Here is a 17,429-nt window from a genome sequence, read left to right on the forward strand (position 1 = left end):
CTTTTAAAAATTGAAGTATAGTTAATTTACAATGTGTTAGTTTCAAGTGTACAGCAAAGTCATTCATATATATATATATATATATATATATATGCTGTTTTTCAGATTCTTTTCCTTTATAGGTTGTTACAAGATACTGAGTATAGTTCCCTGTATTGGCTTATAATTTTAAAATATTAGACATATGGTCTATGGGTGTCCATCTGCACTCTTGCCCTGGGCCTATGTCAGGGAGAAGCCTGGCTGAATGAACGGGACAGTGACTTCCTGGGGCTGAGCTCTCTTTGCCACGGATAGGAAATGAAAAATTGTCATTTCAAAGCTGACGTTCATCCATTTTCATTCTAGGGAAGCCCCTTAAGGGGACTTTTAGTTATGCAAATGCAGAGCAGAGCTACTCTTCTGAAATGGAGATGCCCGTGGCCCCGTGGCCCCGTGGCCCAGCGACCATGGCTCACAGGCCCAGCCGCTCCGCGGCACGTGGGATCCTCCCAGACCGGGGCGCGAACCCGGTTCCCCTGCATCAGCAGGCGGACGCGCAACCACTGCGCCACCAGGGAAGCCCTAAACATCTTTATTGGAGTATAATTGCTTTACAATGGTGTGTTACTTTCTGCTTTATAACAAAGTGAATCAGTTATACATATACATATGTCCCCATATCTCTTCCCTCTTGCGTCTCCCTCCCTCCGGCGGACGCGCAACCACTGCGCCACCAGGGAAGCCCGGCAGTAGCTTTTGTTGTAGGCAGAAAGGCATCTCTTCAGATTCTCATGCTCTTCATAGCCTTGGGTAGTCTCCACCCACATTCAGTAGAGCTGACCAAGATTTTTTTTTTGTCCAAGATTCACCTTATACGTAGCCTAACTTCCGTGCTTTCACAGTGCATTAAGTTTCTCCCTCCACAGCCAATCCTGAGGGAGTCAACACTCAATCTTGAAAAAATACTTGTGAGAAAGGAGATAAGGAGGCACGGCACAACCTTTAAAAAATGACATAGCCATTGAGGATAGGACAGAAGCTGGTTAGAACCAACTAGGCCCAAGATCTAAATAATAGTCTTCTTATTTGTCCCAGTGATGTCAAATGTGCTTTAGATTTTCTAGGGTTCAAAAAACCCTAAAACATCCTCAGAGGGTTTCAGATATAAGACCACCTATTCTGAAGACAGGAGTGCTTTACTTCATGCTGATTGCACTGCTGGGACTTATGCACCTGATACACGTTCAACATGGTTGACATTTGGTCTTATCACTCTGATCACAAGTGGTACCTATTCCATTGACTCTGGGCCCCCCTGACAGTAGGTCCAAGAGAACAGGAGTTCTTTTGGAATTTGTCTTTATGGTTAGTGAGATAAGATTTAAATAGTAACAGCTTTATCAGGAATTGATCTCTCTCTGGTCTACCACATCATTCCTTTGTGCCTAAACTTCCTTTTGGTTTTAAAAGCCAGTGTGCAAATTGAGTGAAGGGTACAAAGGACCTCTCTGCACAATCTTTACAACTTCCTCTGAATCTTTTTGTTGTTGCTGTTTTAAGCCAATATACCTAAAAGAACTGAAAACAGGACTTCAAACAGACAGTTGTACACCTGTGTTCACAGCAGCACTAATCACAATAGTCGAAAGGTAGGAAAAATTCAAGTGACTATCAACAGATGAATGAAGACACAAAATGTGGTATATCCATACAATGAAATGCTATTCAGCCATAAAAGAAATGAAGTTCTGATGCATGCTACAACACGGATGAACCTTGAAAACATGCTAAGTCAAATAACCCAGTCACAAAATGGACAAATATTGTATGACTCCACTTATATGAAATATCTAGAGTAGGCAAATTCACAGAAACAGAAAGGAGATCAGAAGTTACCAGGGGCTGGGGAAGGGGGCGGGTGGGGAACTACTGCTAAGGGTTACAGAGCCTCCGTTCGGGATGATGAAGTTTTGGAAATAGTGGTGATGGTTGTACAATACTGTGCATATAACTAATACCACTGAACTGCATGCTTACAGGGTAATTAAAAGTTGGAAGTTTAGGGTCAAAACAAAATTGCAGGGCTTCCCTGGTGGTTAAGAATCCGCCTGCCAATGCAGGGGACACGGGTTCGAGCCGTGGTCCTGGAAGATCCCACATGCCGCGGAGCAACTAAGCCCATGCACCACAACTACTGAGCCAGTGCTCTAGAACCCACGAGCCACAACTACTGAGCCACAACTTCAGTGCCACAACTACTGAAGCCCGCGTGCCTAGAGCCCGTGCTCTGCAACAAGAGAAGCCACCGCAATGAGAAGCCCGCGCACCGCAACGAAGAGCAGCCCCGCTCGCCACAACTAGAGAAAGCCTGCGTGCAGCAACAAAGACCCAAAGCAGCCAATAAATAAATAAATAAACAAATAAATAAATAAATATATTTTAAAAATTGCAGTAAGATATGCTAATGAAGGGTTAAAAAGATTAATTGGTTAAAACAATTTAACTCAACAATTACCTAGGTTTCTACTATGTAACAAAATGATGGATACAAAGATAAAAACATCGTTCCCAATCTTATATAAAGGAAATAACAAGATGATAAAGCCTTTGCAATCTTCAAAGAGATGTCATTCAACTCTTTCAACATAGGAAATACTAAACTCCAAGTTAGGGACATTGTTTTATGTCCACTCAAAAAGTGACATTTCTCTGCATCTCAGGGGGCAGGATAAAACTAGATTCAAAAAACAATTGACACTGGATAAGCATCACCCTGCAGCACAATCCTAACTTTACTGATGTCCATGTTCACTCAGTATTTTTTTTCTCACAAAAATATCTTTAAAAAACCCAACATGGGGGCTTCCCTGGTGGCTCAGTGGTTGAGAGTCCGCCTGCCAATGCGGGGGACACGGGTTCGTGCCCCGGTCCGGGAGGATCCCACGTGCCGCGGAGCGGCTGGGCCCGTGAGCCGTGGCCGCTGAGCCTGCGCGTCCGGAGCCTGTGCTCCGCAGCGGGAGAGGCCACAACAGTGAGAGGCCCCCGTACCGCAAAAAAAAAAAAAAAAAAAAAAAAAAAAAAAGAATAAAGAACCAGAAAACTGACTGGATCATGCTCACTCTCATGTGAGTAGTCTTGCTGACTCTGAGTTTCAAAGGGAGTTGATGGGCTGTTTGTTGAGAACCCCTCATGTCTGTTAGGCCACAACGGTGAGAGGCCCGCGTACCGCAAAAAAAAAAAAAAAAAGCTACTGTGATTAAAACTAGTTTGACTCAAAAAAAAAAAAGTCTATAGCCTACGTGATGGCTCTGTACACCATCTAGAGACTTTCTGACACGATACTAAAATACAAATTCTTCACAAATCACAACTTTATCCCAAATGTTCTTATAGATTCTATGTTGCTTTTTAAGTTCTACTAAATAATCAATATCTTTACAAAAAAATTTATTTACTTAAAAGACACTTAAATCACTATCCCACAAAATGTTTAGAAACACAGGTAACCATAGAAAGTAAACATGCATATACTGTTTTTTTCTTCTGTTAAGTAATTCAAACTTTAATGCAGAAAAAAATACATTACAGTCAAAATAAACCAATGAAAGTGATACAAATCATCTCACACTCACTGAATAAGTAGACATCAGAAGGACCATGCCTCATAATATATTCCTGGCAAAAACAAGGTGACTGCTCTGAAAGGAGAAGTCTGTACAACTCACGACAAATAGAGAGCTGCAAGGATGACAATGTGGTGACCCTTTCTCAAGGCACTCATGCTCACATACTGCTTTTTTATTATTATAATTTGGGTTGTTAGCTGAATGAAAACAAATAATAGCTAAAAAAGGTTTCAAATGATAGAAAAACATATTTAGGTAAGTTTTGACAATTTTTTGAGTACTCAGACAATAGAAATGCATTATATATTTTTGCACCAACTGCAAATGCAAAGTTAATAATGAAATCGTGGAATAGAAAGATTGAAAGGGGCCTCAAATATATTGACTATCTTTTAAATTTTAGACAAAAGAGCTGAGAATAGAAAAAAAACAACCCCAACATATACATCATAAAAGTCTTTTTTAATATATGACTTCTGATTTTAAATCTTTTCTGAAAGCATTAAGGGCATGGAGACCTTTATTGTAGATTATGTATCATCTGCTCTTTGGCAATGAGGTGTGCAGTTTTGTTAACTAGAGACATCAGTGAGTTCAGTTTCTGAGACCATTCGTTTATTTTTATTTATTTATTTGATCATTTTAATTAATTTTTTAAACTTTTTATTTTATATTGGAGTATAGCCGATTAACAATGTTGTGATAGTTTCGGATGCACAGCAAAGTGACTCAGCCATACATATACATGTATCCATTCTCCCCCAGACTCTCCTCCCATCCAGGCTGCCACATAACATTGTGCAGGGTTCCCTGTACTATACAGTAGCTCCTTGTTGGTTATCCGTTTTGAATATGGCAGTGTGTACATGTCAATCCCAAACTCCCTAGCTATCCCTTCCCTCCTCACTTCCCCCCTGGTAACCATAAGTTCGTTGAGACCAGTCATTTAAAAATTTATTTAAATCCTTGGGTCTCTGGAAATCGATGATTTCTGCTAACCTGTCTACTTTAACAAAGATGGTCTTGCTAACTACTAGATTTAAGAGAAAAAGCCTCTGAATCCTGCAAGAGAGACAAATTAAGACAAGGTAATTTTAGACAATAAAATTTTAGAAAAGCATTTTCTAAACTGTTTATTCAAGAATACACAAGGCTAAAATTTATTATTAATAGTTAGAAAGGGCTGATTTCCTGCATTAATGTACTTATTTTATTGTGAGTCTAGGGAATGATTAAAATGAGTACACTCAGAGTCAAGGATCAGTTTGAATCTCCCCAAAAACTTAATACTGTGGGTAAAGGACAAGAACCTGTTGCTAACAGCAACTTGGTCTGCCTTCTACAATGTTTCCCCCTAAAAGGAAGAATTATACAGGTTAGGGTTAGGGTTAGGGGTTTTTGGGGAAGTTGAGTTGTGTGAGTTCTTGGTCTGTTTTTGATATGAACCCCTTATCAGATACACTATTTGCAAATATTTTTTCACGTTCAGTATGCTTTCTTTTGGTTTCGTGCATGGTTGGCTTTGCTGTTGAAAACCTTTGCGGTTGGATAGAGTCCTTTTGGTTTAGTTTGCTTTTGTTTCCCTTGCTTGAGGAGACCAATCCAAAGAAATATTGCTAAGATTGATGTCAAAGAGTGTACTTCCTATGTTTTCTAATAGGAGTTTTATGGCTTCAGGATTGAAGTATTTGCAGTGTTAGATTTATTTTGAGGTTGTTTTTGTAGATGGTATGAGAAAGGAATCCAATGGTGATTTTTGTGCATGTAGCTGTCCACTTTTTCCAACACCTTTTATTGAAGAGGCTGTCTTTTCCCCATTGTATATTCTCACCTCTTTCGCCATAGATGAATTGATCATATAAGCGTGGGTTTATTTCTGTGTTTTCAGTTATGTTCCTTGTATCTATGTTTATTTCGTTTGTGCCAATACCATGCTGGCTTGATGATTCTAGGTTTGCAGTATAGTTTGAAATCAGGCAGTATGATATGTCCAAATTTGTGCTTCTTCTTAAGATTTTATTGACTCTTTAGGTTCTTTTGTGTTTCCATATACATTTTGGAATTTTTTGTCATAGTTTTCTGAGAAAATCCACTGATATTTTGAGAGGAATGGCATCATATCTCTCGATTGCCTTGGTGGTGTGGAAACATTTTAACAATATGAATTCTTTCGTTCCATGAGCACAGCATATCATTCCATTTGTTTGCGTCATCTTCATTTTCTTTCATCAATGTCTTCCAGTTTTCTGAGTACAGGTCTTTTACTTCCTGGCTTAGATGTACTCCTAGGTATTTTATTTTTGTTAATGTCATTGTCCATGGGATTGTTTTCTTAATTTCTCATTCTGATAGTTGGTTGTGAGTGTATAGAAATGCAACCAATTTCTGTAGATTAATTTTGTATCCTGCAACTTAACTGTGTTTTCTGATGAGTTCTATTTGGTTTTGGGTGTTGCCTTCAGCATTTTCTACATAGAGTGTCATGTCATCTACAAAGAGTGACAGTTTTCCTTTTTCCTCTGCCATCAGATTTCTCTTATTTCTTTTTATTTAATTATGTTGAATGAAAGTGAGGAGTGTGGTCAGGGTTAGAGTTATGTGTCAGCATATCTGGCCCTCTTCCCCTTCCTCCCTCTACATCTCTCTGATGCCTCCAGAAAGAACAGGACTAGTCCAGGGTCACACATTATTCAGGGAGTTGAGCTGGACCATTGTTTTTCTGCCCCTCAGTCCTGCGCATAATTTTGCATGCTATCTGGGTAACTTTGGCCAGGTGTCCCTTCAGATCTTTTCCTATTTTTAAAGGGATTGGTTCTGTTAGCGTTCTTTGTCTATTTGGAGACAAATCCTTTATCACGTGTGTTTGCAAATATTTGTCTCCTAGTTCTTGACTTGTCTTTGCTTTTCTGAATAAGGTCTTTCACAGAGTAGAAATCTTTAATTTTATCAAGTCCACAGTATTCCTTGTTTTTGTTTGTGGATTGCCTATTTGTGTGGTGTGTTAAGACTCAAAGCTCATGTCAATTTTCTGCTATATTTTCTTCTATAATATTGAGAAGTTTGCATTTAAAATGTGTCTCTGAATAATTTTGAGTGATCTGGTGTTAAGCTGCAAAGCTTGCATCTACATTCATTTCATCCCGTAGGGTTTCCAATTCATTGTTCCTTAACTGTTTTGGAGACCACATGGGATATTTGGTTCCATTTCAGATTGAATTTCCACAGTTTAATGGATTCAGCAGTTCTGCCAGCAGGGGGCGCTGTGTCCAGTGAACTGGAAATGAGGTGTGGCCTGCACTTCCCGCATTGAACACAGGGGGCGCTGACCCATGGCACGTCAGCCCTCCATGGTGGACCTGGCCGTGTGCACACCTGAAAGAGTTCTGTCTCCTCAGGTACCCCTGGGGCTACAGCTTTGGGACGCTGAGGGTTGGCGTCTAAGCTGACAGGAAGAATTGTGCAAGGATTGGAGTGGGATCCCCTCTAAGGATCCGCACTACTAGCAAAGGGTAAAGGGATGCACCTGTGGCACTGTGATGGGTCCTGCACACTGCTCCCCGGGGAGGAGTGTCCGTTCACTCTTCCCTTTGGGGGATCTGCTGGGCCCTCTGCTCCCTCATGCGGTCCCCAGGACTGGTGGTCACCAGACTAAACAGCTACCTCGGTGATGATGGCCAACGCAGTGTCCCCAGTGTTTACATTTGCGCGTGTCCTTATCTGAGAGGTCAAGCAGTCTCTAAGCTACACTGACCACGTGCATAGCCTCTCATTGCAACTGCATGTGTTTTTCTGTTTCTTTTCAGAACATTTGATTTTCGAGAGGGTTGGGGCCACAGGGATGTTAGGTCCTTCTCTGGCTCTGGGTTACGAGGAATGCTTTTCCAGTTTGTGTTGGGGTTTGTCTTTCTTGGTTTCGTTTTGTTAGTTATTTTTGGGCCACAGGAAGAGCTCAGCATTTCCTTTCTGTCTTCTGGCTGGGGTGCCACACTTAGAACAGCAACGTGTACCCTGAGACTATGCACATATTTACTAAACGGGTTTCGTTTTGTACGTGACATCTCTAATCCACCTGGATTTCCCTTTCAAATACCAAAATGCTATTTCAGATGAAAAAAAAAAATACAAGAATTCACCAGTCCCCTCTTAAAATATGTGGGCAGAAACAAAAAGCCACCTTTTGTATGATTTCTTTGATAGGAAACACCCAGCATAGGTAAAGAAACAGAGAAAGAAAGAGGATTAGGGGTTGTCAGGGGCTGGGGAAGAGAGGAACGGGAGGGCAGGAGCTCAATGCAGGGTTTTACTCGGGGGAGGGGGAGTGAAAGGGTCTGAAACTAGACAGTGGTGATGGTTGCACAGCATTGTGAACGTACTTAGTGCTCCTGAATTGCACAATTTAAAATTGAAAGGACATGAATTTTATTATTTTAAACTTAAAAAACGAAGTGCAGAATACCATAAACCATGTGAAAGAAATCAACAAAATTACAAAAAATGAAAATAACAACGGGGCAAGGCAAGTAAATTTCAGGTTGGGGAGCATATCGGTGGTGTGCAGGGAGCAGACAGTGATGGTGGCTGCAGAGCCAGCTTCGGCCCTGCGGTGGTGTTTCCAGAAATGGCTCTGGGTCTCCTGCAGGCGCACGTGCCGGCTGTCCCTGTTGGGCTGGTAAGTCCTCGCCTGGTGCGGGCTCTTTGGCAGGCTATTCCTTAGGCTGGGATTTCCCTTTCGTTGGTCCCTGGTCCTGCGCCTGCGGCTAACGCCTCCGGATAGAAAGGTCTGGGAGTTGGAGCCAGGTTTAAGGTCGGGGAAGCGCTGGAGCTGTGAGAGGAGAAAAGATGGCCCCCACACCTGCCTTTCCATGCGCGCTTCCGAGGACAGAAATCTTCCCAGAGCGTCCCAGTCCAGGAACTCACAGCAGGATGTGCTCTCTGACGGCAGCCCACGGGAGGGGCGGCCTCAGGCCAGCCTTGGCTCCGGGCCCGACCCCAGCCTACGCCGTGTGGCCCAGCCCTCACCCCTCCCCACGCCCTCACAGGCCCCCACTCCCGGCCTTCTCGCCCTGAGCTCTGCTGGGTGGGCTCCAGCTCCTCCAGCTGACTCGGGGGAAGGTGGACGTGGTGCTCCAGGTCAGAGCCGGGCGTGCCGAGCTCCGTGGAAGCCCGGGGCTGGAGGCTGGGGCGCGGCCTGGGTGGCGTCCGGGCAGGAGGCCTTCCCCGCTCACCTCCGGCCCCGGGTCCGCGGAGCCCTCCCTGGCCACACTCACCCGAGGCCTGCGCCGGCCCTCACGGGCAGTGTGCAGCCCCGGCCCCTCACTCGGGGAGACGGTGGGTCGGGTGTCCCTATGGGTGAGCTCGTCGCCCATCTCCAGCGTGAGGCTCTGCAATGACAGCGACCCGGGCAGGCGGCCCGGCCCGGAGGTGTCAGAGCCCTGCCCGGCCGCTATCACGGCCGCCGCTGCCCACTCGAACTTCTGCTCCCAGATCGGGCACAGGCCTGCGTCTGCTGTCCCCCCACCCGGGAGGAGAGAGACCCCCCCACAGGGCTCGGGACAGACCTCGGGCAGAAGCGCGCTGCCCTGGCTTTCCAAGTCCCGCCCGGCCAGCTTTGACCGGGGGTGTGGACCTGACCGGCGCCCCCGGCCTCTGACCCCTCATCAGCCTGCTCTTGCTGCAGGCAGCCCCAGCCCACAGAAGGCCCGACCTCCACACGTCCAGCGAGGGGGACGTAGGGCTACTTGGATGGGCTCCGAGCCGTGGCCTGGCCTGGCCTGGGCTGGCCTGCCCTGGGCCTCCCAGTGTTACCTTTGGGTCCCTCTGGGCAGATGGCCAAAGGTGTCTGGGGTGAGACCTGACCCAATGCCTGCAGCGCCGGAGAATGCTCTTTCTGGGGCCTTTCCTGAGGCCACGGCCTCGGGATACCAGGACACAGCACAACGTGTCCGTTCGAGCATCTCCAACCAAGTGAGCTGGGTCGGGAGCTCCTCTAGAAGGAGGCACCTGGTCACCCAGGTTCCAATTCTGCTTGGCTCTATGGCCAGGGAAGTGAGGTCCCTTCCTGGGGTCCCCTCACCCGGGCTTCCTGCTTACACACAGCTCCCCAAGGGCACCTCTGGCCTGCCGACCGCCCACCCCCACCCCTGCCGTGTCCCTGCGCAGGGACACCAACACGGCCCACTCCGCAGCCCCGGGGAGGCCTGGGTGCCGCCAGGGCCCCAGCTCGGAGGACGCGGCAGGGCTCAGAGCCGGCTCCTCCTCCTCATCAGCGGTGCGGCCCCGGACAAGCCACGTGCCTCTCAGGGCCTCCCCAGCGCCCCATCCGCGCAGTGTGGGTCATCCCGGCATCTACTTCCCGGGGAGGCCATCAGGTGCGCAGACCTGGACACACCTGCAGTGCCTGTAAAACCGTGGGCCGGTGTCACAGGGAGCTCACGCCCGGGCTTAGCAAAGGAAGGGTCCAGGAAGGGCCGGCGCAGCACAGAACGCAACGGAACAGGCCCGGCTCTGCTCTGGGACCCAGGGAGAGTCACTCCCCTTCCTGCCTGTTTCTCAGTCCCCCAGTGGGAGGATTGACAGTAAATAACACTCAGACATCGCCCCCTCCGGCAACAACCTTCCAGGTCCTCGTGCTGCGTTTAGACTCGGTCCCCGTGTCTCACCTTGGCCCTGGGGTGGGCCGCCCCCACCATGGCTCCCGGCATTCGTGTCTCCTGCTCACACGTCCTTGTGCGATCCCCGCCCCTCCAGGGTGGATGGACCTTGCGCCTGGGTTCTAACGTGCGGGCTGATTGATAAAAGTCGTGTGACTTCTACTCCATCTACCCATGTCTCCTGTGTTCATCGTCTCTCTGTCTATTTCTCTCTGCCTCTTTATGTTTCTGTCTGTCTCTATCTCTCTGTCCCTCTCTCTCTGTCTCTTCTTTCTCTCTCTCTTTCTTGTATGTATGTATGTATATATTGTTAGGGTCCAGGGCAGGTCACTTCTAAATAGGCCTTAATGACATATTGATTATTTTGAATTAATGTTACTTGAGAAAAGACCCATGCAGAAGATCTCCTCTCTGTCTCCCTGCAAGTAGGAAATAAATCTCTCCTGTGAAAGGTACACCACCTGGGGGCTGAGGCCTGAGGTCTGAGGGCGGAGGGCTGCAGGCGTGCTGGCCCCTGCAAATCAGTTCATTCTGGGAACCCTCTGTCGTGACTACTGAGGTGCCAGTTAGCTTTGTCACGACCAAAGCCAGCTCCTCTCTCTGCCTGTTTACGAGAAAAGGCCTGAGTCTGAGCCACTCTAGAGTCTCTAGATTTCATGGCACATGGACCCCCTCCCTCCCATCCTGCCAGACCCCTTGTACAAATGCCTTCACTTTAAGAGTTCTTTCACCTCGTCCAGGAAATAAACAACAACCACCCGCCGCCCCCCCGCCATACCCAACAGACAAGCAGACAGATATCCAGCTGGCCTCCTGCCTCAGCCACTTCAGAGAGCCACTCTCTTGGAAATACCTTAAGCTCAATGACATACCACCATCTCCCTTTCTCTGGCACCATGCCATCCCTGGGTGAGCCCCGTCTTATGTGGGCACGACGGCACCACTCAGGTGAGCCGGAGACAGTACCCCAAAGTGACCTGATGGTACCACCGTACGTTGGAAATGACCTACACACCAAATCGGCCTTAAACATGGTGGTCCAGAGACCAGAGATGTACATGTGCCTCCGATAAAATCATTGCTCCGGAGACCCCAGCATCTATATTCCATCTTCTCTACATTCTTCTGACCTTTGCTCTTCCTCTTTTCAGCTGATACCGTGATAGATCGTTCATGGAGAAATTAGATCCCATCTGGCAAGAGCAGAGTCGTCTTCCCAACACATGAGAAGAGAACAGGCACGGCCTGCACCCGTCTTATCCTCCTCTGCCTGCCTGGCCCGTCAGGTCAGAAACACGTGTCCCTCCTCTCAGAAGCCTAACCCCAGGGAAAGGACGTAGATGTAAAGGAAACCAGACTATTGTCTTGAGCTACGGACACTTCAAAAAACAAAGCAAAACCAAAACAAACAAATAAACACCCCCCCCTGCCCCCCAATAAAGCAGGTCCAAGAAGGGCGTGCTGAGCCTTCCCCTTCTTCCTGGAAGCAGCAGATAACATGTCCCCCCTGCTCCCCCCAGGAAGATGCCTTCCCTCTGCTGGAAGGAGAGTGACATTGTGACCGTCAAGGGCAGAGAGTGGAGAATGAGAGAATTCTGTACAAACAGACCTTGTGCAGGTCTGTTTCTCATCCTCCTTAGCCTCCCCACAGAGTGTGGTTCCTTTTCCACAATCGCCTCTCTGTTCAACCCAACAGAAAAGCATTTAGGTTTCGCCACTTCTCTGGGTCTTTCTTCATTCCCTTAGAGGGCGCCCTGGGTCAGGTAAAACTTGTGGGAAATAAATGTGTATGGTTCCCTCCTGTGAATCTGTCTCGTGTCCGTTTAATTCTCAGGACCGGCCTTCAGCTCTAGGAGGGTGGAGGTCAGGTTCTGTCTTGGCCACATCTTCCCTGCCGGCATCTTTGAATTCTACCTCCTTCCTTGGCTTGATTCCTCAGCCTGCTGACGTGCTCTCAGCTACCATCTTCAGAAACTCTGTGAACACGGGCTGTGTCTTTCAAAATGAAACACATTCTTACCATATGATCCAGTCCTCGAACTCCTTGGTATCAATGGACCCAAATGAGTCGAACGCTTACATCTACACAGAAACCTGCACCCGGACGTTTACAGCAGCTTTATTCATAACTGCCAGAACTTGGAAGCCGTCCTTCAAGAGGTGATTGGACACATAGACTGGGCTCCACCCATGGAACAGAATGTTCTTCGCACTGACAAGAAATGAGAGAGATATGGAGCCATGAGAGACGGGAGGGGCACCTCAAGTGCATGTCACTCACTGAAAGGAGTCGGTCTGGAAAGGTGCCATAGCTGAGGGTACCAACTACCTATGACATTTGGGAAAAGGCAAACCACGGAAAGGGTGGGTTGCCAGGGGTTTGTGGCAGGGGTAAGGGGTGGGGTATGATAAACAGGTCGAGCACAGAGGACTTTTAAGGCAGTGAAACTTTTCAGTGTGATACATCCATGGCGAGATACATTTGTCAAAACCCATAGACTGTGCAACGCCAGGAGTGAACCCTAGTGTGAACTCTGGACTCTGGTGATCATGATGTGTCCATGTAGCTTCAGCGATAGTGACCAACACTCTCTGTTCAACCCAACAGAAAAGCATTTAGGTTTCGCCACTTCTCTGGGTCTTTCTTCATTCCCTTAGAGGGCGCCCTGGGTCAGGTAAAACTTGTGGGAAATAAATGTGTATGGTTCCCTCCTGTGAATCTGTCTCGTGTCCGTTTAATTCTCAGGACCGGCCTTCAGCTCTAGGAGGGTGGAGGTCAGGTTCTGTCTTGGCCACATCTTCCCTGCCGGCATCTTTGAATTCTACCTCCTTCCTTGGCTTGATTCCTCAGCCTGCTGACGTGCTCTCAGCTACCATCTTCAGAAACTCTGTGAACACGGGCTGTGTCTTTCAAAATGAAACACATTCTTACCATATGATCCAGTCCTCGAACTCCTTGGTATCAATGGACCCAAATGAGTCGAACGCTTACATCTACACAGAAACCTGCACCCGGACGTTTACAGCAGCTTTATTCATAACTGCCAGAACTTGGAAGCCGTCCTTCAAGAGGTGATTGGACACATAGACTGGGCTCCACCCATGGAACAGAATGTTCTTCGCACTGACAAGAAATGAGAGAGATATGGAGCCATGAGAGACGGGAGGGGCACCTCAAGTGCATGTCACTCACTGAAAGGAGTCGGTCTGGAAAGGTGCCATAGCTGAGGGTACCAACTACCTATGACATTTGGGAAAAGGCAAACCACGGAAAGGGTGGGTTGCCAGGGGTTTGTGGCAGGGGTAAGGGGTGGGGTATGATAAACAGGTCGAGCACAGAGGACTTTTAAGGCAGTGAAACTTTTCAGTGTGATACATCCATGGCGAGATACATTTGTCAAAACCCATAGACTGTGCAACGCCAGGAGTGAACCCTAGTGTGAACTCTGGACTCTGGTGATCATGATGTGTCCATGTAGCTTCAGCGATAGTGACCAACACCCAGAATGTTGATAGGATAGTTGGGGAGAGGGGAGCTCTGAGCACCCGTGTGGGTGGGGGGGAGGGGGTGGATGGAGAGCAGTAACAGCAGAGCAGGGGCCACGTGGTGCCTCTCTGTACTCTGCCCAATTTTGCTGTGAACTCAAAGCTTCTTTAAAAAAAAAAATCAACCCTACTTAAACAAAGAAACAAATGAACATTCCAGTAGCATCACATGACTGCTTCTCTTCAAGTCCTGTTTGTCTGGGCCACTTGAGAGTCAAACTTCAGCAGACACTTTCACAGATGGCCTTTCAACCCGCATCCTTTCATAGTTTCATCTGACATCCGCTCTTTATCTCACTACACTCTGTTTTCTTTTTGGCCGAGCTGCACAGTTTGCGGGATCTTAGTTCCCTGACCAGGGATCGAATCCGCTCCCTCGGCAGTGAAAGCGCGGAGTCCTAACTACTGGACCACTGGGGAATTTCCCAACACTCTGTTTTTTTTTTTAAGATAGTACCTTTTCTTCTTTTTAAAAATTGATGTATACTTCATGGGAAATTATTATATATTAGTTTTCTGGTATACAACATAGTGACTTGATATATTTTTTTGTTTTTTGCGGCACGCGGGCCTCTCACTGCTGTGGCCTCTCCCGTTGCGGAGCACAGGCTCCGGACGCGCAGGCTCAGCGGCCACGGCTCACGGGCCCAGCCGCTCCGCGGCATGTGGGATCTTCCCGGACCGGGGCACGAACCCGCGTCCCCTGCATCGGCAGGCGGATTCTCAGTCACTGCGCCACCAGGGAAGCCCACTTGATATTTTTATACACTACAAAATAATCACCAAGATAAGTCTAGTTACCATTTGTCACCATACTGTGTTATTACAGTATTATGGACTCTATTCCCTATGCTGTACATCACACCCCATGACCTTTGTTTTATAACTGGAATTTGGAACCTCTCAATCTTTCTCACCTATTGCACTCATCCCTCCACCCCGCCCCCCACGTGGCAACCACCAGCATGTTCTTGGCATCCATGAGTCCATTTCTGTTTTGTTGTGTTTCTTCATTTGTTTTGTTTTATAGATTCTACATGTACGTGACATCATAAGGTAATTCTCTTTCGCTGTCTGCTATATCTAATTTAGCATAATGCCCTCTAGGTCCATTCATGTTCTTGCAAGATTTCATCCTTTTTAAAAAAAAATTAATTTATTTGTTTTTATTTTTGGCTGTGTTGGGTCTTTGCTGCTGTGCGCGGGCTTTCTCTAGTTGTGGCGAGTGGGGGCTACTCTTTGTTGCGGTGTGAGGGCTTCTCATTGTGGTGGCTTCTCCTGTCGCGGAGCACGGGCTCTAGGTGCATGGGCTTCAGTAGTTGTGGCTCACAGGCTCTAGAGCGCAGGCTCAGTAGTTGTGGTGCACGGGCTTCAGTAGTTGTGGCACGTGGGCTCAGTAGTTATGGCTCGCAGGCTCTAGAGTGCAGGCTCAGTAGTTGTGGCGCACGGGCTTAGTTGCTCCGTGGCATGTGGTATCTCCCTGTGCTAGGGATCGAACCGTGTCCCCTGCATTGGCAGGTGGATACTTAACCACTGTGCCACCAGGGAAGCCCAAGATTTCATTCTTTTTTTATGGCTGAGTCATATTCCAGTGTGTGTATGTGTGTGTGTCCAGTTTTCATATATATACATATATATATATATGAAAACTTCTTTATACATTTGTCTATTGATGGATAGTTTGGTGGCTTCCATATCTTGACTATTGTCAATAAAGACTTCATGAACATAAGGGTGCGTATATATTTTTGAAGTTGTGTTTTTGTTTCCTTCAGAAAGATACCCCCAAGTATAATTCCTGCATCATATGGTAGGTCTATTTTTAATTTCTTGAGGAGCCTCCATACTGTTTTCCATAGTGGCTGTACCAGTGAACATTCCCAACAAAAGTGAATGAGAGTTCCCTTTTCTCCACGTCCTCGGCAATGCTTGTTATGTGTTGTCTTTTGGATGATAGCCATTCTTTCAGGTGTGAGGTGATACTCTCATTGTGGTTTGAACGTGCATTTCCCGGATGATGAGTGACGTTGACCATCTTTTCATGTGTCTTTTGGCCATCTGTATATATTTGGAAACATGTTCCATCTTCTGCCAATTTTTTAATTGGGTTTTTGTTTTTTTTGGAGGTTGACTTGTGTGAATGAGTTCTTGGTCTATTTTGTGTATGAACCACTTACCAGATATATTGTTTGCAAATATTTCTCACATTCAGTAGGCTGCCTTTTCTTTTGTGGATGGTTTCCTCTGCTGCCGGAAAGCCTTTCAGTTGGATGGAGTCCCATTGGTTTATTTTGCTTGAGGAGGCAGATCCAAAAAGTATTGCTAAGACTGATGTCAAAGAGTATACTGCCTATGTTTTCTTCTAGGAGTTTTATGGCTTCAGGTCTTACATTGAAGTATTTGATTCATTTTGAGGTTATTTTGTAGATGGTATAAGAAAAGATTCCAGTTTGATTCTTGTGCATGTAGCTGTCCAGTTTTCTCAACACTATTTATCGAAGAGGCTATATTTTCCCCATTGTATATTCTCATCTCCTTTGTCATAGATAAATTGACTGTATAAGTGTGGGTTTGTTTCTGGGCTCTCAATTCTATTCCATGGCTCTATGCATATTTCCTTTGTGCCAATACCATACTGTCTTAATGATTCTAGATGTGTAGTAGAGTTTGAAATCAGGGAGCGTGGTATGTCCAGGTTTGTGCTTCTTTCTTAAGATTGTATTGACTATTCAGGTTCTTTTGTGTTTCTATACACATTTTAGAATTCTTTGTTCTAGTTCTCCAAAAAAATTCCATTGGTATTTTGATAGAAATGGCATCCAACCTCTAGGTTGCCTTGGGGTGTGGAATCATTTTAACAATATGGATTCTTTTAATCCACGAGCACGGTATATATTTCCATTTGTTTGTGTCATCTTCATTTCTTTCATCAATGTCTTCCAGTTTTCCGAGTATAGACCTTTTACCTCCTTGGTTAGGTGTATTCCTAGGTATTTTATCTTTGTTAATGTCATTGCCCATGGGGTTGTTTCCTTAATTTCTCATTCTGACAGTTTGTTGTGAGTGCATAGAAATGCAACCAATTTCTGTAGATTAATTTTGTATCCTGCAACTTCACTGAACTTTCTGATGAGTTCTATTTGGTTTTGGGTGTCATCTTCAAGATTTTCTGTATAGAGTATCATGTCATCTACAAACAGTGACAGCTTTACTTTTTCCTCTGCCATGAGATTCCTTTTATTTCTTTTTAAAATCTGATTACTATGGCTAGGACTTCTTAGACCATGTCGAATGAAAGTGGTGAGAATGGTCAGGGTTAGAGTTAGGTTTAAGCATAACTGGCCCTCTTCCCCTTCCTCCTTCTCCATCCCTCGGAGGCCTCCAGGAAGGACAGGGGTAGTCCATGGTCAAAAATGGCTCAGAAAGTTGAGCTGGACCATTGTTTTTCTGCCCCCTAGTCCTGGGCATAGTTCTGTGTACTGTCTGTGTATCTCCTTTGGCCAGGTGTCCAGTCAGATCTTTCCCTATTTTTCATGGGGTTGTTTGTGTTAGCATTCTTTGTATGTTTTGAGACAAATCCTTCATCAGATGTGTGTTTGCAAATATTTTTCTCCCAGTTTGTGAC

Source organism: Physeter macrocephalus, chromosome 14 (assembly GCF_002837175.3).
Source record: "Physeter macrocephalus isolate SW-GA chromosome 14, ASM283717v5, whole genome shotgun sequence".
Taxonomy (NCBI): domain Eukaryota; kingdom Metazoa; phylum Chordata; class Mammalia; order Artiodactyla; family Physeteridae; genus Physeter; species Physeter macrocephalus.